Source organism: Nicotiana tabacum, chromosome 12, assembly GCF_000715075.1.
Source record: "Nicotiana tabacum cultivar K326 chromosome 12, ASM71507v2, whole genome shotgun sequence".
NCBI classification, from domain to species: domain Eukaryota; kingdom Viridiplantae; phylum Streptophyta; class Magnoliopsida; order Solanales; family Solanaceae; genus Nicotiana; species Nicotiana tabacum.
Genome location: NC_134091.1, coordinates 65,339,884 through 65,364,618, shown reverse-complemented (window position 1 = coordinate 65,364,618; position 24,735 = coordinate 65,339,884). Strand labels below are relative to the sequence as shown.

Genomic DNA, 24,735 nt, shown 5'->3' with positions numbered 1-24,735 from the left:
CTTGAGCAGAAAGGCAGAGAGTATGGGTAGTTTGGCTTTCATTTCAGCAGAGGAAAGGCCATTAGCCTCGGATATTCAGTCCTTGGCTAACAGACTTGTGAGGCTGGATATTTCAGAGCCCAGCCGACTTCTTGCATGTGTTGTGGCCCAATCTTCACTATTTGAGCAGATCAAGGCTCGCCAGTATGATGACCCACACCTGGTGGTTCTTCGTGAAACGGTACTATGAGGTGGTGCCAAGGAAGTTACTATTAAAGCGGATGGTGTTTTGCGACTCCAGGATCGTCTATGTGTTCCTAATGTGGATGGACTGAGGAAAAAGATCCTGGAAGAGGCACACAGTTCTTGATATTCTATTCATCTAGGTGCTACTAAGATGTATCGTGACTTGAGGCAACATTATTGGTGGCGACGAATAAAAAAGGACATAGTTGAGTATGTAGCTCGGTGTCTAAATTGCCTGCAAGTTAAATATGAGCACCAGAGGCCAGGTGGCCTACTCCAGCAGATGACCATACCATAGTGGAAATGGGAACGAATTACTATGGATTTTGTAGTTGGGTTACCGCGGACCTTGAGGAAGTTTGATGCAGTTTGGGTGATTGTTGACAGGTTGACTAAGTCGGCACATTTTATTCCTGTTGTGACTACGTATACTTCAGAGAGGTTGGCTCAGATTTACATTCAGGAGATAGTTCGGTTGCACGGTGTGCCAATTTCCATCATATTAGATAGAGGTCCCCAGTTTACTTCACATTTCTAGAGAGTAGTACAGAGTGAGTTGGGGACCCGTGTAGAGCTCAGCACAGCCTTTCATCCGCAGACCGATGGAGAGTCAGAGAGGACAATTCAGATTTTGGAGGATATGCTTAGGGCATGTGTGATTGACTTTGGAGGTCAGTGGGATCGTTTCCTGCCTTTGGCCGAGTTTGCTTATAATAACAGTTACCAATCCAGCATCGAGATGACTCCATTTGAGGCTTTATATGGTCGGCGATGTCGTTCACCTATAGGATGGTTTGAGCCAGGTGAGGCTAAGTTATATGGTACTGATTTGGTAAGGGATGCCTTGGAAAAGGTAAAGTTGATTCAGGAGCGACTTCGTACAGCACAGTCCAGACAAAAGAGTTACGCGGATCAGAAAGCGCGTGATATATCATTTATGGTAGGTGAAAAAGTTCTCTTGAAGGTTTCGCCGATGAAGGGAATTTTGAGATTCGGGAAGAAGGGCAAGTTGAGCCCAAGGTTTATAGGCCCATTTGAGGTGTTGAAACGAGTTGGGGAGGTTGCTTATGAGCTTGCATTGCCTCCCAGCCTATCGGGAGTTCATCCGATTTTTCACGTATCTATGCTCCGGAAGTATCATGCCGACCTATCATATGTGTTAGACTTCAGCACAGTTCAACTAGATAATAGCTTGGGTTATGAAGAGGAGCCAATTACCATTGTTGATAAACAGGTTCGCCAGTTGAGATCCAAGAGGAGTTTTGCAGTAAAAGTCCAGTGGAGGGGCTAACTAGTCGAGGAAGCGACTTGGGAGGCCGAGGAAAACATGCGGAGCAGATATCCAGACTTATTCAGCACTTCAGGTACAATTCTAAACCCGTTCGAGGACGAACGTTTGTTTAAGAGGTGGAGAATGTAATGACCCAACCGATCATTTTAACTTTTAGAAACCCGTTCCCTAAAATAAAATTTCTCATAGGTGCTTGTAATGATTTATGACTTGCGGGGATGGTTGGTTCGGGATTTGGAAGTATTTGGGGTGAAACCGGAACACTTGGTTCCTTAAGTTGGCCTTAAAAGGGCTAAGTTTGACTTCGGTCAACATTTTGAGAAAACGACCCCGGAATAGAATTTTGATGATTCCAACAGCTCCGTATGGTGATTTTGGACTTAGGAGCATATTCGGAATTTTATTTGGAAGTCCGTAGTTAAATTAGGCTTGAAATGGATAAAAACAAGAATTTAAGTTTTGAAGTTTGACCGATGAGTTGACTTTTTGATACCGGAGTCGGAATCCAGTTCCGAAAATTTTCATAGCTCCGGTATGTAATTTATGACTTGTGTGTAAAATTTGAGGTCAATCGGAGTTGATTTGATAGGTTCCGACATTGAATGTAGAAGTTGAAAACTCTTAGTTTCATTAAGCTTGAATTGGGGTATGATTCATGGTTTTAGCATTGTTTGATGTGATTTAGAGGTTCAGCTAAGTTCGTATGATATTTTAGGACTAGGTCCCGAGGGCCTCGTGTGAGTTTCGGATGGTTAACGGATCAAAAATTTGAGTTAAAAAGCTGCTGCAATTTTTCCTCTTCTGTTGGACATTCTGGGCTGTGATCGAGCCCAGATATCGAGCCAGATATCGAGCCCAGGTATCGAGCCCAGGGTTGACAAGGTACAGGCTCAAGCTAGTGTATCGAAGCCATGATCGAAAGTCCAACTCGAGGGCCATGATCGAAGGTCCAGCTCGAGGGCCATGATCGAAGGCAAGGCTCGAGGGCCAGGATTGAGACCCACGATCGAGGGTCAGAATCGAAGGCTCAAGCTCGATGCCATAATTGAGGCTATGATCGAAGGCCCAACCTCAATGCCCTGATCGAGGCCATGACCGAGGTCCAGGCTCGAGCCTGTGATCGAAGCCGCGATCGAGGCCCAGTTTGAGGACCAGTTCCGAAGGCTGCTGGGCAGTTTTATAAAAAGAGGGCATTCGTCCCATTTGCCATTTTTGACGAACTTGAGCTTGAGCAGAGACGACTTTTGGCAGATTTTCAAGGGAAAAACATTGGGGTAAGTGATTCTAACTCGGATTTGGTCTACATATACAAGTATATCATTGTTTTCACAATTTAATTAGTATTTTGAGATTGAAATTTGGAAAAGTTTAGAAATCGCATAGAAATGAAAATTTGAGATTTTGGTATCGATTCGGAGTAGGATTTGAGTGAAACTGGTATGGTTGGACTCGTAATTGAATGGGTTACCGGATTTCATAACTTTTGCCGGATTTTCTAGATGTGGGCCCTGCGGGCGAATGTTTAATTAATTTCGGGATCTTTTCTTAAAAATGTAGTATTTTCTTATAGAATTGATTCCTATAATATTTAGTGATTTTATCGAATTATTTTGGCTAGGTTCGAGCCAGACGGAGTTGGATAATCGTGAAAAAGGCCTTATAGTGGATTAAATTGGAGGAAGACGAGGTAAGTTTCTTGTCTAATCTTGTGAGGGGGAAATTACCTCATAGGTGATTAAAATTAAATAATTATTGCTAATTGTGGGGGGCTACGTACGCACGAGGTGACCGTGCGTAGCTACTATTAATGCTAAAGTCCGGGTAGTTTAGGACTCAAAGCATGCCTTACTTGTGTAAATTGTATTCTTTGATTTATTTATATTAATTGATATCTATATGAATATATTGTGAATTGTTAGATAAAGATATTAAAGGATGGAAATCTCATAGGCTTGATTGTCTGTTTAAATCAATTAATTGTTAAAAGAAATTATTCTCCTCCCAAATTTATCTTATAATAAATATACACTCCTTCCGGAGGCACATAAGAAAATGTCCTCCTTTCTTGTGGAGCGGGCCAAACGCCTCGGCAAGATAGATGCATCTATGGATCGCACCGCACGTCCCTCGGCAGTGTACACGACACTCTGGATCGGGCCGTACGTCCTCGGCATAAATCATGCTTAATAATAATAATTACACGATACTTTAATAATTTATTTCATCTTGTGAAGCTAATTAATAAATTGGAAAATCCTTGGAATTTAATGAATTATTATTCTTGCTTGTTTAGGAATTAATTGTTACTCCTGTAAATGATATTTAATTGACAAATTGGAATTTATTTGAATTGAAGGAATTTGATTAATATATTGACAATTGTTACATTTGAAGGAATTTGATTATTTCCACTGATTAAATAAATTATTGTAAATTCTGTAATCATGCTGATTTAAATATCCTAGTTTTATTTCAATTATTATTGACCTATAGTGAGTGTCAAAGTCGGCCATCTCGTCTCTACCACTTCGAGATTAGGCTTGATACTTACTGGGTACACGTTTTTTATGTACTCATACTATACTTGATGTACTTTTTGTGCAGGATCTGAGACAGGTACTAGTGGAGGACCTATCATCACATACCCACGTCATCCCGAGGCATAGTTATGAGCTGCCTTTCTGAGCCGTTCTGCAGCTACCAGTGTCTCTTCTTATATTTATATTCTGTCTATTTCATTTCAGACAGTATTTGGAGTTTTGTATAATCTACTAGATGCTCATGCACTTGTGACACCGGGTCTTGGCACACACATTGGTAGAAGTTGGTATTTTATAATTTTCTTGGAATAAAAGTGTAACCAATGTACCATTGACTTATTAGTTGGCTTGCCTAGCTGTTGTGTTGAGCGCCATCACGACCTATAGGTGAAATTGAGTTGTGACAAAAGGCATTGACCAACAACAACAAGCCGCGTTCGATGATAATATCACAATTAGAGGCCCCGCAAGGCCTAGCTACATGCCTATCACACTAGGCTGCTTGGAACGGCGACGTCGCAACTAGACGTTTTACGGATGTCGCCTTCGAGGCCAAGGCGTAGTGACGTGTCAAGTGCAACGGTGTTAAGACCGTAAATATTTTCCTTATTTACTATATATTGCTTTTTTTCATAACTATTAGCTTCAAAAATATTGTTATTTCGTGGAAACAAATATCTATTTCGTTTACACTGCTTAAAACTCATTTGTGAATTTATTAGACATACCGCCGATACATTAAAAGAAGTAAGATATAAATTTTGCTTAAAAGGAGGGATGCAACACGAGGACTTTCCTGGGGGTCACCCATCCTAGTACTATTCTCGCCCAAGCACGCTAAACTTCGGAGTTATGATGGGATCCGGTGCGTTAGTGCTGGTATGATCGCATCCGACATTCCTTGCACTCTAAATTCTCTTAATACCTTTCCTCCTTCCGCTTTAGGTGCGAAGGTGTAAAACCATAAAACGACATAACTTTACGCTCATTTATCCGTTTTACGCAATTCCTCTTTTAATTTCAACTATTTTTCGCGGCCAAAGGTATTGACCAACAACAACAAGCCGCGCTCAACGATAATATCACAATTAGAGGCCCCGTAAGGCCTAGCTACATGCCTATCACACTTGGCCGCATGGAACGGCGACGTCGCAACTAGACGTTTTACGGATGTCGCCTTCGAGGCCAAGGCATAGTGACGTGTCAAGTGCAACGTTGCTAAGACCGTAAATATTTTCCTTATTTACTATATATTGCTTTTTTGATTTTTTTCATAACTAATAGCTTTAAAAATATTGTTATTTCATGGAAAAAATATCTATTTCGTTTACACTGCTTAAAACTCATTTGTGAATTTATTAGACATACCGCCGATACATTAATAGAAGTAAGATACAAAGTTTGCTTAAAAGGAGGGATGCAACACGAGGACTTTCCAGGGGGTCACCCATCCTAGTACTACTCGCGCCCAAGCACGCTAAACTTCGGAGTTCTGATGGGATCTGGTGCGTTCGTGCTGGTATTATTACATCCGACATTCCTTGCACTCTAAATTCTCTTAATACCTTTCCTCCTTCCGCTTTAGGTGCGAAGGTGTAAAACCATAAAACGACATAACTTTATGCTCATTTATCCGTTTTACGCAATTCCTCTTTTAATTTCAACTATTTTTCGCGGCCAAAGGTATTGACCAACAACAACAAGCCGCGCTCAACGATAATATCACAATTAGAGGCCCCGTAAGGCCTAGCTACATGCCTATCACACTAGGCCACATGGAACAACGACGTCGCAGCTAGATGTTTTAGGGATGTCGCCTTCGAGGCCAAGGCGTAGTGACGTGTCAAGTGCAACAGTGATAAGCCCGTAAATATTTTCCTTATTTACTATATATTGCTTTTTTGATTTTTTTCATAACTATTAGCTTTAAAAATATTGTTATTTCGTGTAAAAAATATCTATTTCGTTTACACTGCTTAAAACTCATTTGTGAATTTATTAGACATACCGTCGATGCATTAAAAGAAGTAAGATACAAATTTTACCTAAAAAGAGGGATGCAACACGAGGACTTCCCAGGCGGTCACCCATCCTAGTACTACTCTCGCCCAAGCACGCTTAGCTTCGTAGTTCTGATGGCATCCGGTGCGTTAGTGCTGGTATGATCGCATCCGACATTCCTTGCACTCTAAATTCTCTTAATACCTTTCCTCCTTCCGCTTTAAGTGCGAAGGTGTAAAACCTTATAATGACATAACTTTATACTCATTTATACGTTTTACGCAATTCCTCTTTTGATTTACACTATTTTTTGCGGGTAAAGGCATTGACCAACAACAACAAGTCGCACTCGACGATAATATCACAATTAAAGGGCTCGTAAGGCCTAGCAACTTGCCTATCACAATAGGCTGCATGGAACGGCGACGTCGCAACTAGACGTTTTACGGATGTCGCCTTTGAGGCCAAGGCATAGTGACATGTCTAGTGAAACAGTGTTAAGCCCGTAAATATTTTCCTTATTTACTATGTATTGCTTTTTTGATTTTTTTCATAACTATTAGCTTTAAAAATTTTGTTATTTCGTGTAAAAAAACATCTATTTCGTTTACACCGCTTAAAACTCATTTGGGAGTTTATTAGACATACCGCCAATACATTAAAAGAAGTAAGATACAAATTTTGCCTAAAAAGAAGGATGCAACACGAGGACTTCCCAGGGGGTCACCCATCCCAGTACTACTCTCGCCCATGCATGCTTAGCTTCGGAGTTCTGTTGGGATCCGGTGCGTTAGTGCTGGTATGATCGCATCTGACATTCCTTGCACTCTAAATTCTCTTAATACCTTTCCTCCTTCCGTTTTACGTGCGAAGGTGTAAAACCTTAAAACGACATAACTTTACTCCCATTTATCCGGTTTGAGAAATTCCTCTTTTGATTTCAACTATTTTTCGTGGGCAAAGGCATTGAACAATAACAACAAGCGGCGCTTGACGATAATATCAGAATTAGAGGGCCTGGAAAGCCTAGCTACATGCCTATCACACTAGGCCGCACGGAATGACGACATCATAACTAGACGTTTTACGGATGTTGCATTCGAGGCCAAGGCATAGTGATGTGTCAAGTGCAACGGTGTTAAGCCCGTAAATATTTTCCTTATTTACTATATATTGATTTTTTTATTTTTTTCATAACTATTAGCTTTAAAAATATTTTTATTTCATGTAAAAAATATCTATTTCGTTTACACTGCTTAAAACTTATTTGTAAATTTATTAGACATACCGTCGATACATTAAAAGTAGTAAGATACAAATTTTGCCTAAAAAGAGGGATGCAATATGAGGACTTCGCAGGGGGTCGCCCATCCTAGTACTACTCTCGCCCAAGCACGCTTAGCTTCGGAGTTCTGATGGGATCCGGTGCGTTAGTGATGGTATGATCGCATCCGACATTCCTTGCACTCTAAATTCTCTTAATACCTTTCCTCCTTCCGCTTTAGCTGGGAAGGTGTAAAACCTTAAAACGACATAACTTTACTCTCATTTATCCGGTTTGCGCAATTTCTCTTTTGATTTCATCTATTTTTCACGGGCAAAGGCATTGACCAACAACAACAAGCTGCGCTCGATGATAATATCACAATTAGAGGGCCCGTAAGGCCTAGCTACATGCCTATCACACTAGGCCGCATGGAACGGCGAAGTCGCAACTAGACGTTTTACGGATGTCGCCTTCGAGGCCAAGGCGTAGTGACGTGTCAAGTGTAACAGTGTTAAGACCGTAAATGTTTTCCTTATTTACTATATATTGCTTTTTTGATTTTTTTTCCATAACTATTAACTTTAAGAATATTATTATATCGTGTAAAAAAATATCTATTTCGTTTACACTGCTTAAAACTCATTTGTGAATTTATTAGACATAGCGCCGATACATTAAAAGAAGTAAGATACAAATTTTTCCTAAAAAGAGGGATGCAACATGAGGACTTCCCAGGGGGTCACCCATCCTAGTACTACTCTCGCCCTAGCACGCTTAGCTTCGGAGTTCTGATGGGATCCGGTGTGTTAGTAATGGTATGATCGCATCCGACATTCCTTACACTCTAAATTCTCTTAATACCTTTCCTCCTTCCGCTTTAGGTGCGAAGGTGTAAAACCTTAAAACGACATATGTAATGACCCGACCGGTCGTTTTGAGAGTTAGAGCCCCGAACCCCTGTTAACTTCTTTCCTCATATCTATTTCTGCTATTGTGACTTGCCGGAATGATTAGTTTTGAGTTTCGGAGTGTTTTGGGACACTTAGTCCTTAAATGAGAGCTTAAACCTTAGGATTTGGACCGTAGTAGGAACTGTGTGAATACGACTCCAGAATGGAATTTTGTCGGTTCCGTTATTTCCGTTAGGTGAATTTGGGTTTACGGGCATGTCCAAATTGTGTTTTGGAGGTCCGTAGCTCATTTAGGCTTGAAATGGCAAAAGTTGAATTTTTGGAGTTTTGGGCCGGTAGTGGAATTTTTTGATATCGGGGTCGTTTTCCAATTCAAGAAGTTGAAGTAGGTCCGTAATGTTGATTATGACTTGTGCGCAAAATTTGAGGTCAATCGGACGTGATTTGATAGATTTCGGCATCGGTTGTAGAATTTTGAAGTTTCAAGTTCTTTAAGTTTGAATTGGAGGGTGATTTGTGATTTTAGCATTGTTTGATGTGATTTGAGAGCTCGACTATGTTCGTATGGTGCTTTAGGATTGGTTGGTATGTTTGGTCGAGGTGCCGGGGGCCTCGGGTGTGTTTCAGATGCTCAACGGGTCATTTTTGGACTTAGAGAGGTAGCAGATTTCTGGTATTTTATTGCAGAGAAATCCTTCATCGCATTTGCGAGAGGTGCCTCGCGATCGCGTAGAGAATCTGGGAAAGGCAGCTAAGTTGTTCTTCGCGTTCGCGAAGGTGTGGGACCTTAAGCCTACACATTCGCGATATGGTCCTCGCGTTCGCGTAGAGGAACGGGGCAGAGGAAGCTTCGGGCATTAAGCCTACGCATTCGCTAAGAGGTTCCCGCGTTCGCGAAGGGGCCCGTCAGTGGAAGGTACGCATTTACGAGAGTACCCTCGCATTCGCGAAGGAAGAATTTTGGGCTAGTGGAAGATTGTTCATCGCGTTCGCGACCGTGGTGTCGCGTTCGCGAAGAAGAACGCACCTGGGCAGAATTTAAGGTTCAAAATGAGGGTTGAGTTCATAACACAAATATTTGATTGAGAGCTCGGTAGAAGGCGAAATTTGGAGAGATTTTCGGAGGAAGTTTTTGGGTAATGATTCCTAACTCCTTTATGGTTATATTCCACTAATCTATGGTTGATTTCATCATTTAATTTCAGATTTTGGGGTTGAAATTGGGAAAAATTTGGAAGAACTTCTTCAACAAAGATTTTGAGTTTTAAAAGGGGATTTCTGGTCAGATTTGAGAAATTTTTATATGGTTAGACTCGTGAGTGAATGAGTGTTCGTATTGTGTGAGTGTTACCCGATTCCGAGATGTGAGCCCCACGAGCATTATTTTGAGTTAAATTTCGGAATTTTCGTTAAATGTTGATTTCGTTAATTAGATAAGTCTATTATTGTTGTATTTATGATACATAATTTCTTTTGGCTAGATTTGGGCCATTCAGAGCCGGATATTCGTGAGAAAGGTATTGTGACCGATTAGTTGAGCTTGACTCGAGGTAAGTGGCTTGCCTAACCTTGTGCTGGGGACTTTTCCCTTAAGGTGTTTGATATTAATTGATGTGTGGGGGCCGTGTACGTGAGGTGATGAGTACGTACACGGGCTATTATTGCAAAAACCCCGTTTTCCTTTCTAAATCATAAACTGTTTTTCCTTATTAAATTGCATTAATATGTTTAATTGTTAAACTTAGACTAGAGAAGCATGCTTACGTGTTTTAACAGCCTAATTGACATTCTGTGCGCCATGCTTAGTTAAGTCCCTATTTTCCTTATCTGTGTCCGGTATAAACTGTATAACTCGATGCCATACCTGCCATTTTATCTTGCGCTGCATATTTACTTTGGGATTAGAGACGTATTCTGGGAGATCCCCCTATACTGCATATTTACTTTGGGACTACAGACGTATTCCGGGAGATCCCCCTGTACTGCATATTCATTTGGAACTACGGGACGGTATCCCGGGAGGTTCCCCACTGTGTTTACCTTGTTCTGAGCCGAGGGCTCCCTTAACTGTTAAATTTTTGAGAATTTCTTTAAATGTGTTACTGTAAATTTTACTTATATCTTTTACTGTTTAATATATTATTTTTACTCCGGTAGGGCCTTGACCTGACCTCGTCACTACTCGACCGAGGTTAGGCTTGGCACTTACTTGGTACCACTGTGGTGTACTCATGCCCTTCCCTGCACTTGTTTTCGTGTGCAGATCTAGGTGCAAGCTATCAGCCTCGGGGTTAGTGCGTGCTGCTGATTTTAGGAGGCTTCAAGGTTCGTAGTCCCCTTCAAGTCCCCTTCGGGGTCCGCAGATCTGCTTGCGTGCTGCTGATTATCTTTAGACTTTTTTTATAGAACTACATAGATTATAGCAGCTTGTGACTTAGTGATATTCCGGGTCTTGGGAAATTATTTTGTATATGCCGAGTGGTACTACTCTTGGCTATTCACAATATGCTGTTGATCTTTAAGAATGTTGTATTTTCTTTATATTTTTCGTAATATTAGGCTTACCTAGTAGTAAAGACTAGGTGTCATCACAACACCTTACGGAGGGTTAATTTAGGTCGTGACAAGTTGGTATCAGAGCACTAGGTTCATAGGAGTCCTGAGTCACAAGCCGTTTTATTAGAGTCACGCGGATCGGTGTAGAGACGTCCGTACTTATCTTCGGGAGGCTATGTAACTGTTTAGAATAATCATACTTCTTTGATTTCCTTGTCGTGCGAGTTATTGACATAAAGAATTCTAAGATTCTATTCTATTCTTTCTCACAGATGGTGAGGACCCGTACCGGGAGGACCGACAATCAGGCACCCGAGTCCCCTGTCAGAGCCGCCAGAGGCCGGGGTCGGGGTAGAGGATGACCACGCGGTGCAGCCCGAGCACCTGCGAGAGCTGCGTCAGAGGAGTCCCCAGCAGCTCCAGCTGGAGGGCCAGCACCGGAGATCCCTATTGCTACTCCAGCCCTGTAGGAGACTTTAGCTCAGTTCATGAGCATGTTCAGCACTCTGGCTCAGGCTGGACTATTTCCGATAGCTCCCGCTACATCTCAAGCCGGGGGAGGGGCACAGACTCCCGTAGCCCGCACTCTTGAGCAGAGGGTCCAGGTTGATCAGGCCCCAGAGTATATTCCTATGCCCCTAGTGGCTCCGGTTCAGCATGAGATTAGGGTAGCTGCTTCTGAGGCAGAGCAGCTCAGACTTGAGAGGTACAAGAAGTACCATCCACCTACTTTCAGCGGACTAGATTTAGATGATGCTCTGGGTTTTCTTGAGGAGTGTCATCGTATTCTCTGCACTATGGGCATTGTGGAGACGAGTGGGGTTTCTTTCACCGCTTTCCAGCTGAGGGGAGCGACATATCAGTGGTGGCGTGCCTATGAGCTGAGTAGTCCAGACGAGGAAACCTCACTCACTTGGACTCAGTTTTTAGAGATATTCTTGCGTGAGTGTGCTCCCCAGAGCCTCAAGGATGCTTGGTGCGCAGAGTTTGAGCAGCTGCATCAGGGTGCTATGACTGTGTCGGAGTATGCAGTCCGTTTTAGCGAGTTAGCTCGCCATGCACCGGCTCTGGTTGCTACAGTTAGAGAGAGAGTTCGTCGCTTTATTGAGGGACTCCACCCCAGTATTCGGACCAGTATGGCCTGGGAGTTGGAGATGGACATCACTTATCAACAAGCAGTGAGCATTTCCAGGAGAGTGGAGGGCATGTTTGCCCGGGACAGAGAGGTGAGAGAGGCCAAGAGGTCTCGAGAGACTGGTCATTATTTAGGAGCTCGTGCGCCAGCAGCACGCTATGGTAGGGGTTTTGTGAGTCGCCCTGTTCATTCAGCTCTTCCAGCAGCCAGCGGTGTTCCAGCTCCTCCTAGACCTCAGGAGCCTTATTATGCACCGCCAGTATCCAGTATGCCTCCTACTCGAGTTCTATTACCGGGCAGTCTAGCAGGCCAGGTCCGAGTCAGTATCAGCCGTCGCATCCTCTGAGGGGTTGTTTTGAGTATGGTGACACGCGTCGCATGGATAGAGATTTCCCCAGAGCCAGGAGGGGTGCACCTCCATAGACTTATCAACCTCCACGTGCTCCACTGAGCCCTCCGCCATTCTTCCCTCCCCAGCTACCACCCCACCTTCTCAGGCAGCTCGTGGCGGAGGTCGGGGAGGTAGAGGTCGCCCTAGAGGGGGAGGCCAGGCCAAGTACTATGCCCTTCCAGCCCGTTCAGAGGCCGTTGCTTCAGATTCAGTCATCATAGGTATCGTCCCTGTCTGTCATAGGGATGCATCAGTATTATTTGACCCAGGCTCTACGTATTTATATGTGTCTTCTTATTTTGCTCCACATTTGGGGATATCTTGGGATTCTTTGAGTTCCCATGTTTATGTATCTACTCCCGTGGGAGATTCGCTCATTGTGGATCGTGTATATCGGTCGTGTTTGATTGCTCGTAGTGGTTTTGAGACCAGAGCCGATTTGTTATTACTCAGTATGGTAGATTTTGATGTTATCTTGGGCATGGATTGGTTGTCGTCCCATTATGCTATTCTTGATTTTCATGCTAAGACCGTGACGCTGGCTATTGGCTATGCCAGGATTGCCGAGATTAGAGTGAAGAGGTACCTTAGAGTATACTCCCCGCAGGGTCATTTCATTCCTTAAGGCTCAGCGAATGGTTGAAAAGGGGTGTGATGCGTATTTGGCCTATGTGAGAGATGTCAGTATTGATACCCCTATAGTTGAGTCAGTCCCAGTAGTGAGGGACTTCCCTGATGTGTTTCCAGCTAATCTTCCGGGTATGCCGCCCGATAGAGATATTGATTTCGGCATTGATTTGTTGTCGGGCACTCAACCCATATCTATTCCTCCTTACCGTATGACTCCTTTTGAGTTGAAGGAGTTGAAGGAGCAGTTGCTGGAGTTGCTTGATAAGGGTTTCATCAGGCCCAGTGTATCACCTTGGGGTGCTCCGGTCTTATTTGTGAAGAAGAAGGATGGTTCTATGCGTATGTGTATTGATTATCGGTAGTTGAACAAGGTTACAGTGAAGAACATGTATCCTTTGCCTCGCATCGATGATTTATTTGATCAGTTACAGGGTGCCAGGGTGTTTTCCAAGATTGACTTGCGTTCTGGCTATCATCAATTGAAGATTTGGGAGCTGGACATCCCGAAGACTACTTTCAGGACCAGATATGGTCACTATGAGTTTCTTGTCATGTCATTTAGGCTGACCAATGCCCCAGCAGCCTTTATACATTTGATGAACAGTGTGTTCCGGCCTTATCTGGATTCCTTCGTCATTGTGTTTATTGATGACATCCTCGTATATTCCCGGTCTCGGGAAGATCATGAGCAGCACCTGAGGACCGTGCTTCAAACTTTGAGGGAGAAAATATTGTATGCAAAATTTTCTAAGTTTGAATTCTGGCTTGATTCAGTGGCATTCTTGGGCCACATAGTGTCTTGTGATGGGATCAAGGTGTATCCGAAGAAGGTGGAGGCAGTGCAGAGTTGGCCCAGACCATCCTCAGCTACGGAGATCCGTAATTTCCTTGGTTTGGCGGGGTATTACCGTCACTTTGTGGGGGGATTTTCATCCATTGCAGCACCTATGACCAGGCTGACCCAGAAGGGTGCTCCGTTCAGGTGGACCAAGGAGTGTGAGGAGAGCTTTCAAAAGCTCAAGACAGATTTGACTACAGCTCCAATATTAGTATTGCCTACAGGTTCGGGGTCCTACACTGTCTATTATGATGCCTTGAGGATTGGCCTTGGAGCAGTATTGATGCAGGTCAATAGGGTTATTGCCTACGCATCTAGACAGTTGAAGGTGCATGAGAAGAATTATCCGATTCATGATCTCGCGTTAGCAGCTATTGTTCACGCCCTGAAGATCTGGTGTCATTATTTGTACGGTGTTCCCTATGAGATTTACACTGATCACCGGAGTTTGCAGCACTTGTTCAGGCAGAAGGACCTTAATTTGCGTCAGCGGAGGTGGTTGGATCTACTTAAAGACTATGATATCACTATATTGTACCACCCGGGAAAGGCCAATGTAGTGGCCGACACCTTGAGTCGCCGGGCAGAGAGTTTGGGGAGTTTGGAATATCTTCCGGCAGCTGAGAGGCCCTTAGCCTTGGATGTTCAGGCCTTAGCCAGTTAGTTCGTGAGATTAGATATTTCAGAGCCTAGCCGGGTATTAGCTTGTGTGGTTGCTCGGTCTTCTCTTTATGACCGTATCAGGGAGCGCCAATATGATGATCCTCATCTTCTAGTTCTTCAAGACAGGGTTCGACGAGGTGATGCCAGCGATGTGACTATTAGTGATGACAGTGTGATGAGGATGCATGGCCGGATCTGTGTGCCCAATGTATATGGGATTCGGGAGTTGATTCTCGAGGAGGCCCACAGTTCGCGATACTCCATTCATCCTAGTGCCGTGAAGATGTAGCAGGATATGAGACAACACTATTGGTGGAGGAGGATAAAGAAGGATATAGTTAGGTTTGTGGCCAAGTGTCTCAACTGTCAGCAGGTCAAATATAAGCACCAGAGGCCGGGTGGATTACTTCATAGGTTAGAGATCCCAGAGTGGAAGTGGGAGCGGATCACCATGGACTTTGTAGTTGGACTTCCACGGACTTTGAGAAAGTTCGATGCTATTTGGGTGATCGTGCATCGGCTGACCAAGTCAGCTCATTTTATTCCAGTGTTGACCACTTATTCTTCTGAGAGGTTGGCTGAGATTTATATCAGAGAGATTGTCCGCTTTCATGGTATTCCAGTATCCATCATTTCAGATAGAGGTACACAGTTCACATCACGGTTTTGGAGAGCCGTACAACAGGAGTTGGGTACTAGGGTGGAGTTGAGCACAGCCTTTCACCCTCAGACAGACGGGCAGTCCGAGCGCACGATTCAGATTCTTGAGGATATGCTCCGTGCCTGTGTGATGTAGTTCGGAGGGTCATGAGACCAATACTTGCCACTTACAGAGTTCGCTTACAATAACAGTTACCAGTCCAATATTCAGATGGCACCATACGAGGCTTTGTATGGTAGGCGGTTCCAGTCCCCAGTGGGATGGTTTGAGCCGGGCAAGGCCTGATTGTTGGGTACAGATTTAGTCTAGGATGCCTTGGATAAGGTGAAGGTGATTCAAGAGAGACTTTGCACAGCCCAGTCCAGGCAGAAGAGTTATGCAGACCGAAATGTTTGTGACTTGGAATTTATGGTTGGTGAGCGGGTCTTGCTTCGGGTATCGCCTATGAAGGGCTTCATGAGGTTCGGGAAGAAGGGCAAGCTGAGCTCGAGGTTCATTGGTCCTTTTTAGATATTGCAGCGAGTTGGGGAGGTTGCTTATGAGCTTGTCTTGCCTCCTAGCCTAGCAGGAGTCCACCCGGTATTCCACGTGTCTATGCTCCGAAATTATCACGGTGATCCAACTCATTTATTGGATTTCAGCTCAGTCCAGTTGGACAAGGATCTATCTTATGTTGAGGAGCCAGTAGCCATTTTGGACAGGCAGGTTAGAAAGCTCAGGTCAAAGAATATTGCTTCATTAAAGGTGCAGTGGAGGGGTCAGCTGGTCAAGGAGGCAACTTAGGAGACCGAGCAGGATATGCGCAGCCAATACCCTCATCTTTTCACGGTTTGAGGTATGTCTTTATAATCGTTCGAGGACGAATGATTGTTTTAAGAGTGGGAGGATGCAACGACCCGGTCGGTCATTTTGAGAGTTAGAGCCCCGAACCCCTGTTAATTGCTTTCCTCATATCTATTTCTGCTATTGTGACTTGCCGGATTGATTGGTTTTGAGTTTTGGAGTGTTTTGGGACACTTAGTCCCTAAATGAGAGCTTAAGCCTTAGTATTTGGACCGTAGTCAGAACTGTGTGAACACGACTCCGGAATGGAATTTTGTCCATTCCGTTAGCTCCGTTAGGTGAATTTGGGTTTAGGGGCGTGTCCAGATTGTGTTTTGGAGGTCCGTAACTCATTTAGGCTTGAAATGGCGAAAGTTAAATTTTTGGAGTTTTGGGCCGGTAGTGGAATTTTTTTGATATCGGGGTCGTTTTCCAATTCGGGAAGTTGGAGTAGGTCTGTAATGTTGATTATGACTTGTGCGCAAAATTTGAGGTCAATCAGACGTGATTTGATAGGTTTCGGCATCGGTTGTAGAATTTTGAAGTTTCAAGTTCTTTAAGTTTGAATTGGAGGGTGATTTCTGATTTTAGCATTGTTTGATGTGATTTGAGAGCTTGACTAAGTTCGTATGGTGTTTTAGGATTGGTTGGTATGTTTGGTCGAGGTCCCGGGGGCCTCAGGTGTGTTTTAGATGCTCAACGGGTCATTTTTGGACTTAGAGAAGTAGCAAATTTCTGGTGTTTTATTGCAGAGAAATCCATCATCGCGTTCGCGAAAGGTGCCTCGCGATCGCGTAGAGAATCTGGGAAAGGCAGCTAAGTTATTCTTCATGTTCGCGATGATGTTCCCGCATTCGTGAACATGTGGGACCTTAAGCCTACGCGTTCGCGATATGGTCCTCGCGTTCGCGTAGAGGAACGGGGCAGAGGAAGCTTTGGGCATTAAGCCTACGCGTTCGCTAAGACGTTCCCGCGTTCGCGAAGGGGGCCGTCAGTGGAAGGTACGCGTTCGCGAGAGTACCCTCGCCTTCGCGAAGGAGGAATTTTAGGCAAGTGGAAGATTTTTCATCGCGTTCGCGACCGCGGTGTCGCGTTCCCGAAGAAGAACGCACCTGGGCAGAATTTAAGGTTCAAAAATGAGGGTTGAGTTCATAACACAAATATTTTATTGAGAGCTCGGTAGAAGGCAAAATTTGGAGAGATTTTCGGAGGAAGTTTTTGGGTAATGATTCCTAACTCCTTTATGCTTATATTCCACTAATCTCTGGTTGATTTCACCATTTAATTTTCGGATTTAGGGGTTGAAATTGGAAAAAATGTGGAAGAACTTCTTCAACAAAGATTTCGAGTTTTGAAAGGGGATTTGTGGTCAGATTTGAGAAATTTTTATATGGTTAGACTTGTGAGTGAATGAGTGTTCGTATTTTGTGAGTGTTACCCGATTCCGAGATGTGGGCCGCACGGGTATTATTTTGAGTTAAATTTCGGAATTTTCGTTAAATGTTGATTTCGTTAATTAGACGAGTCTATTATTGTTGTATTTATGATACGCAATTCCTTTTGGCTAGATCTGGGCCATTCAGAGCCGGATATTTGTGGGAAAGGCATTGTGACCGATTAGTTGAGTTTGACTCGAGGTAAGTGGCTTGCCTAACCTTGTGTTGGGGACTTTTCCCTTAAGGTGTTTGATATTAATTGATGTGTGGGCGTCGTGTACATGAGGTGACGAGTACGTACACGGGCTATTATTGCAAAAATACCGTTTTTCCTTTCTAAATCATAAACTGTTTTTCCTTATTAAATTGCACTAATATGTTAAATTGTTAAACATAGACTAGAGAAGCATGCTTATGTGTTTTAACTGCCTAATTGACATTCTGTGCGCCATGCTTAGTTAAGTCCCTATTTTCCTTATCTGTGTCCGGTATAAATTGTATAACTCGATGCCATACCTGTCATTTTATCTTGCGTTGCATATTTACTTTGGGACTATGGACATATTCCGGGAGATCCCCCTGTACTGCATATTTACTTTGGGACTACGGACGTATTCCGGGAGATCCCCCAGCACTGCATATATACTTTGGGACTAAGGACGTATTCCGGGAGATCCCCCGGCACTGCATATTTACTTTGGGACTACGGACATATTCCGAGAGATTCCCCTGTACTGCATATTCATTTGGAACTACGGGACAGTATCCCGAGAGGTTCCCCACTGTGTTTACCTTGTTCTGAGCCGAGGGCTCCCTTAACTGTTAAGTTTTCGAGAATTTCTTTAACTGTGTTTCCGTAAATTTTACTTATATATTTTACTATTTAATTTATTATATTTACTCCGGTAGGGCCTTGACCTGACCTCGTCACTACTCGACCGAGGTTAGGCTTGGCACTTACGGAGTACCATTGTGGTGTACTCATGCCCTTCCCTGCACATGTTTTCATGTGCAAATCCAGGTGCGAGCTATAAGCCTCGGGGTTAGTGCGTGCAGCTGATTTTAGGAGTCTTCAAGGTACTACTGCTTGCGTCCGATGATCTTTGGAGTCCCCTTCTACTCCCTCGCCTAGAGTCTTTCTTTATTATCTTCAGACTTTTGTATAGAACTACATAGAATATAGTAGCTTGTGACTTAGTGATATTCCAGGTCTTGGAAAATTATTTTGTATATGCCGAGTGGTACTACTCTTGGCTATTCACAATATGCTGTTGATCTTTAAGAATGTTGTATTTTCTCTTTATATTTTTCGTAATATTAGGCTTACCTAGTCGTAAAGACTAGGTGCCATCACGACACCTTACGGAGGGTTAATTTTGGCCGTGACAACATAACTTTACGCTCATTTATCCGTTTTTCAGCAATTCCTCTTTTGATTTCAACTATTTTTCGCGGGCAAAGGCATTGACCAACAACAACAAGATGCGCTCGACGATAATATCACAATTAGAGAGCCCGTAAGGCCTAGCTACATGCCTATCACACTAGGCCGCATGGAACGGCGACGTCGTAACTAGACGTTTTACGGATGTCGCCTTCGAGGCCAAGGCATAGTGACGTGTCAAGTGCAACGTTGTTAAGCCAGTAAATATTTTCCTTATTTACTATATATTGCTTTTTTGATTTTTTTCATAACTATTAGCTTTAAAAATATTGTTATTTCATGTAAAATAATATCTATTTTGTTTGCACTACTTAAAACTCATTTGTGAATTTATTAGACATACCGTTGATACATTAAAAGAAGTAAGATACAAATTTTGCCTAAAAAGAGGGAAGCAACACGAGGTCTTCCCAGGGGGTCACCCATCCTAGTACTACTCTCGCCCAAGCATGCTTAGCTTCGGAGTTATGATGGGATCCGGTGCGTTAGTGCTGGTATGATCGCATCCGACATTCCTTGCACTCTAAATTCTCTTAATACCTTTCCTCCTTCCGCTTTAGGTGCGAAGGTGTAAAACCTTAAAACGACATAACTTTACGCTCATTTATCCGTTTTACGCAAATCCTCTTTTGATTTCAACTATCTTTCGTGGGCAAAGGCATTGACCAATAAAATCAAGCCGCGCTCAACGATAAAATCACAATTAGAGGGCGTGTAAAAGCCTAGCTACATGCCTATCACACTTGGCCGCATGGAACGGTGACGTCGCAACTAGACATTTTACGGATGTCGCCTTCGAGGCCAAGGCGTAGTGACGTGTAAAGTGCAACGGTGTTAAGCCCGTAAATATTTTCCTTATTTACTATATATTTCTTTTTTGATTTTTTTCATAATTATTAGCTTTAAAAATATTGTTATTTCGTGTAAAAAAATATCTATTTCGTTTACACTGCTTAAAACTCATTTTTAAATTTATTAGACATACCGCTGATACATTAAAAGAAGATACAAATTTTGCCTAAAAAGAGGGATGCAACACGAGGACTTCCTAGGCGGTCACCCATCCTAGTACTACTCTCGCCCAAGCACGCTTAGCTTCATAGTTCTGATGGGATCCAGTGCGTTAGTGCTGGTATGATCGCATCCGACATTCCTTGCACTCTAAATTCTCTTAATACTTTTCCTCCTTCCGCTTTAGGTGCGAAGGTGTAAAACCTTAAAACGACATAACTTTACGCTCATTTATCGGTTTTACGCAAATCCTCTTTTGATTTCAACTATTTTTCGCGGGCAAAGGCATTGACCAACAAAACCAAGCCGCGCTCGACGATAATATCACAATTAGAGGGCCCGTAATGCCCAGAGACATGCCTATCACACTAGGCCACATGGAGCGGCGACGTCGCAATGAGACTTTTTACGGATGTCGCCTTCGAGGCCATGATGCAGTGACGTGTCAAGTGCAACAATTTTAAGCCCGGAAATATTTTCCTTATTTACTATAAATTGCTTTTTTGATTTTTTTCATAACTATTAGCTTTATTAATATTGTTATTTCATTTAAAAAAAATATCTACTCCCACTGTTTCAATTTATGTGAACCTATTTGACTGGGCACGGAGTTTAAGAAAAGAGAGAAGACTTTTGAACTTGTGGTGTAAATGAGGTACATATATTTATTGTGGCTATTAATCATTGTATAAAGGTAAATTATTTCCAAATAAGGAAAGAGGTCATTCTTTTTGGCGCGGACTAAAAAGGAAATAGGTTCACATAAATTGAAATGGAGAGAGTATTTTGTTTACACTGCTTAAAACTCGTTTGTGAATTTATTAGACATACCGCCGATACATTAAAAGAAGTAAGATACAAATTTTGCCTAAAAAGAGGGATACAACATGAGGACTTCCCAGGCGGTCACCCATCCTAGTACTACTCTCGCCCAAGCACGCTTAGCTTCGTAGTTCTGAAGGGATCCGATGCGTTAGTGCTGGTATGATCGCATCCGACATTCCTTGCACTCTAAATTCTCTCAATACCTTTCCTCCTTCCGCTTTAGGTGCGAAGGTGTAAAACCTTAAAACGACATAACTTTAAGCTCATTTATCCCTTTTACGTAGTTCCTCTTTTGATTTCAACTATGTTTCGCGGGCAAAGGCATTGACCAACAAAATCAAGCCGCGCTCGACGATAATATCACAATTACAGGGCCCGTAAAGCCTAGCTACATGCCTATCACACTAGGCCGCATGGAACGGCGACGTCGCAACTAGACATTTTACGGATGTCGCCTTCGAGGCCAAGGCATAGTGACGTGTCAAGTGTAACGGTGTTAAGCTCGTAAATATTTTCCGTATTTACTATATATGTCTTTTTTGATTTATTTCATAACTATTAGCTTTAAAAATATTGTTATTTAATGTAAACAAATATATATTTTGTTTATACTGCTTAAAACTCATTTGTGAATTTATTAGACATACCACTGATACATTAAAAGAAGTAAGATACAAATTTTGCCTAAAAAGAGGGATGCAACACGAGGACATCCCAGGCGGTTACCCATCCCAGTTCTACTCTCGCCCAAGCACGCTTAGCTTCGTTGTTCTGGTGAGATCCGATGCGTTAGTGCTGGTATGACCACATCCGACATTCCTTGCACTCTAAATTCTATTAATACCTTTCCTCCTTCCGCTTTAGGTGCGAAGGTGTAAAACCTTCAAACCACATAACTTTACACTCATTTATCCATTTTACGCAATTCCTCTTTTGATTTCAACTATTTTTCGCGGGCAAAGGCATTGACCAACAAAACCAAGCCGCGCTCGATTATAATATCACAAATAGAGGTACCGTAAAGCCTAGCTACATGCCTATCACACTAGGCCGCATGGAACGGCGACATCGCAACTAGACATTTTACGGATGTCGCCTTCGAGGCCAAGGCATAGTGATGTGTCAACTGCAACGGTGTTAAGCCCATAAATATTTTCCTTATTTAGTATATATTTCTTTTTTGATTTTTTTCATAACTATTAGCTTTAAAAATATTGTTATTTCGTGTAAAAAAAATATCGATATCGTTTACACTGCTTAAAACTCATTTGTGAATTTATTAGACATACTTTCGATACATTAAATGAGCGGCATCCGACATTCGTTGCACTCTAAATTCTCTTAATGCCTTTCCTCCTTCTGCTTTAGGTGCGAAAGTGTAAAACCTTAAAACAACATAACTTTACGCTCATTTATCCGTTTTACTTAATTCCTCTTTTGATTTCAACTATTTTTCACAGGCAAAGGCATTGACCAACAATACCAAGCCGCGCTCGACGATAATATCACAATTAGAGGGCCCGTAAAGCCTAGCTACATGCCTATCACACTAGGCCGCATGGAACGGCGATGTCGCAACTAGACGTTTTACGGATATCGCCTTCGAGGCCAAGGCGTAGTGACGTGTCAAGTGCAACAGTGTTAAGCCCGTAAATATTTTCCTTATTTAGTATATATTGCTTTTTGATTTTTTTCATAACTATTAGCTTTAAAAATATTGTTATTTCGTGTAAAAAAATATCTATTTCGTTTACACCGCTTAAAATGCATTTGTGAATTTATTAGACATACCGCTGATACATTAAAAGAAGTAAGGTACAAATTTTGCCTAAAAGGAGGGATGCAACACGACGACTTCCCAAGGGGTCACCCATCCTAGTACTACTCTCGCCCAAGCAAGCTTATCTTCGGAGTTCTGATGAGATCCGGTGCGTTAGTGCTGGTATGATCGCATCCGACATTCCTTACACTCTAAATTCTCATAATACCTTTCCTCCTTTCGCTTTAGGTGCGAAGGTGTAAAACCTTAAAACGACATAACTTTACGCTCATTTATCTGTTTTACGCATTTACTCTTTTTATTTCAACTATTTTTCGCGGGCAAAGGCATTGACCGACAACAACAAGCCGCGCTCGACGATGATATTACAATTAGAGCGCCCGTAAGGCCTAGGTACATGCCTATCACACTAGGCCGCATGGAACGGCGACGTCGCAACTAGACGTTTTACGGATGTCACCTTCGTGGCCAAGGCATTGTGACGTGTCAAGTGCAATGGTGTTAAGCCCGTAAATATTTTCCTTATTTGCTATATATTTCTTTTTTGATTTTTTTCATAACTATTAGCTTTAAAAATACTGTTATTTCGTGTAAAAAAATATCTATTTCGGTTACACTCCTTAAAACTCATTTGTGAATTTATTAGACATACCGCCGATGCATTAAAAGAAGTATGATTCAAAGTTTGCCTAAAAAGAGGGATGCAACACGAGGACTTCCCAAGGGGTCACCCATCCCAGTACTACTCGCGCACAAGCGCCCTTAGCTTCGGAGTTCTGATGGGATCCGGTGCGTTAGTGCTGGTATGATCGCATCCGACATTTCTTGCACTTTAAATTCTCTTAATGCCTTTCCTCCTTCCGCTTTAGGTGCGAAAGTGTAAAACCTTAAAACAACATATCTTTACGCTTATTTATCTGGTTTACGCAATTCCTCTTTTGATTTCAACTATTGTTCGCGAGCAAAGGCAATGACCAACAACAACAAGCTGCGCTCGACCATAATACCACAATTAGAGGGCCCGTAAGGCCCAGATACATACCTATCACACTAGGCCGCATAGAACAGCGATGTCACAACTAGACGTTTTACGGATGTCACCTTCGAGGCCAAGGCATAGTGACGTGTCAAGCGCAACGATGTTAAGCCCGTAAATAGTTTCCTTATTTACTATATATTGCTATTTTGATTTTTTTTTCATAACTATTAGCTTTAAAAATATTGTTATTTCGTGTATAAAAAATATCTATTTTATTTACACTGCTTAATACTCATTTGTGAATTTATTAGACATACAGTCGATATATTAAAAGAAGTAAGATACAAATTTTGCCTAAAAAGCGGGATGCAACACGAGGACTTCCCAGGGGGTCACCCATCCCAGAACTACTCTCGCCCAAGCGCGCTTAGCTTTGAAGTTCTGATGGGATCTGGTGCGTTAGTGCTGGTATGATCGCATTCGACATTTCTTGCACTCTAAATTCTCTTAATGCCTTTCCGCCTTCCGCTTTAGGTGCGAAAGTGTAAAACCTTAAAACAACATAACTTTACGCTCATTTATCCGCTCTACGCAATTCCTCTTTTGATTTCAACTATGGTTCGCGGGCAAAGGCAATGACTAACAACAACAAGTCGCGCTCGACGATAATATCAATATAAGAGGGCCCATAAGTCCTAGCTACATGCCTATCTCACTAGGCCGAACGGAACTTCGATGTCGCAATGAGACTTTTTACGGATGTCGCCTACGAGGCAAGGCGTAGTGACGTGTCAAATGCAATGATGTTAAGCCCGTAAATATTTTCCTTATTTACTATATATTGCTTTTTTGATTTTTTTTCATAACTATTAGCTTTAGAAATATTGTTATTTCGTGTAAAAAAATATCTATTTCTTTTACACTGCTTAAAACTCATTTGTGAATTTATTAGACATACCGCCGATACATTAAAAGAAGTAAGATACAAATTTTGCCTAAAAAGAGGGATGCAACACGAGGACTTCCCAGGGGGTCACCCATCCCAGTACTACTCTCGCCCAAGCGCGCTTAGCTTCGGAGTTCTGATGGGATCCAGTGCGTTAGTGCTGGTATGATCGCATCCGACATTCCTTGCACTCTAAATTCTCTTAATGCCTTTCCTCCTTCCGCTTTAGGTGAGAAAGTGTAAAACCTTAAAACAATATAACTTTACCCTTATTTATCCGCTCTACGCAATTCCTCTTTTGATTTCAACTATGGTTCGCGGGCAAAGGCAATGACTAACAACAACAAGTCGCGCTCGACGGTAATATCAATATAAGAGGGCCC

At 42.6% G+C, this 24,735-nt stretch overlaps 13 non-coding genes and 1 pseudogene across 13 annotated transcripts; all 14 read right to left on the bottom strand.

Annotated features, from left to right (window-relative positions):
• Positions 1–4,830: 4,830 nt before the first annotated feature.
• On the bottom strand, positions 4,831–4,949 carry LOC142167507 (5S ribosomal RNA). Its single transcript, XR_012697632.1, has one exon. It is a non-coding gene; the product is annotated as a 5S ribosomal RNA (ribosomal RNA).
• A 521-nt stretch (positions 4,950–5,470) lies between these two features.
• On the bottom strand, positions 5,471–5,589 carry LOC142167479 (5S ribosomal RNA). Its single transcript, XR_012697605.1, has one exon. It is a non-coding gene; the product is annotated as a 5S ribosomal RNA (ribosomal RNA).
• Positions 5,590–6,110: 521 nt separating this feature from the next.
• Positions 6,111–6,229, bottom strand: LOC142167473 (5S ribosomal RNA). Its single transcript, XR_012697599.1, has one exon. It is a non-coding gene; the product is annotated as a 5S ribosomal RNA (ribosomal RNA).
• A 522-nt stretch (positions 6,230–6,751) lies between these two features.
• Positions 6,752–6,870, bottom strand: LOC142167469 (5S ribosomal RNA). The gene has a single exon (XR_012697595.1). It is a non-coding gene; the product is annotated as a 5S ribosomal RNA (ribosomal RNA).
• A 521-nt stretch (positions 6,871–7,391) lies between these two features.
• On the bottom strand, positions 7,392–7,510 carry LOC142167476 (5S ribosomal RNA). Its single transcript, XR_012697602.1, has one exon. It is a non-coding gene; the product is annotated as a 5S ribosomal RNA (ribosomal RNA).
• Positions 7,511–8,034: 524 nt separating this feature from the next.
• LOC142167471 (5S ribosomal RNA) lies at positions 8,035–8,153 on the bottom strand. Its single transcript, XR_012697597.1, has one exon. It is a non-coding gene; the product is annotated as a 5S ribosomal RNA (ribosomal RNA).
• Positions 8,154–19,200: 11,047 nt separating this feature from the next.
• On the bottom strand, positions 19,201–19,319 carry LOC142167474 (5S ribosomal RNA). Its single transcript, XR_012697600.1, has one exon. It is a non-coding gene; the product is annotated as a 5S ribosomal RNA (ribosomal RNA).
• Positions 19,320–19,838: 519 nt separating this feature from the next.
• LOC142167475 (5S ribosomal RNA) lies at positions 19,839–19,957 on the bottom strand. Its single transcript, XR_012697601.1, has one exon. It is a non-coding gene; the product is annotated as a 5S ribosomal RNA (ribosomal RNA).
• A 742-nt stretch (positions 19,958–20,699) lies between these two features.
• On the bottom strand, positions 20,700–20,818 carry LOC142167522 (5S ribosomal RNA). Its single transcript, XR_012697647.1, has one exon. It is a non-coding gene; the product is annotated as a 5S ribosomal RNA (ribosomal RNA).
• A 522-nt stretch (positions 20,819–21,340) lies between these two features.
• On the bottom strand, positions 21,341–21,459 carry LOC142167575 (5S ribosomal RNA; annotated as a pseudogene).
• A 1,025-nt stretch (positions 21,460–22,484) lies between these two features.
• On the bottom strand, positions 22,485–22,603 carry LOC142167477 (5S ribosomal RNA). Its single transcript, XR_012697603.1, has one exon. It is a non-coding gene; the product is annotated as a 5S ribosomal RNA (ribosomal RNA).
• A 522-nt stretch (positions 22,604–23,125) lies between these two features.
• LOC142167467 (5S ribosomal RNA) lies at positions 23,126–23,244 on the bottom strand. Its single transcript, XR_012697593.1, has one exon. It is a non-coding gene; the product is annotated as a 5S ribosomal RNA (ribosomal RNA).
• A 525-nt stretch (positions 23,245–23,769) lies between these two features.
• LOC142167523 (5S ribosomal RNA) lies at positions 23,770–23,888 on the bottom strand. Its single transcript, XR_012697648.1, has one exon. It is a non-coding gene; the product is annotated as a 5S ribosomal RNA (ribosomal RNA).
• Positions 23,889–24,410: 522 nt separating this feature from the next.
• Positions 24,411–24,529, bottom strand: LOC142167638 (5S ribosomal RNA). Its single transcript, XR_012697728.1, has one exon. It is a non-coding gene; the product is annotated as a 5S ribosomal RNA (ribosomal RNA).
• Positions 24,530–24,735: the final 206 nt, after the last annotated feature.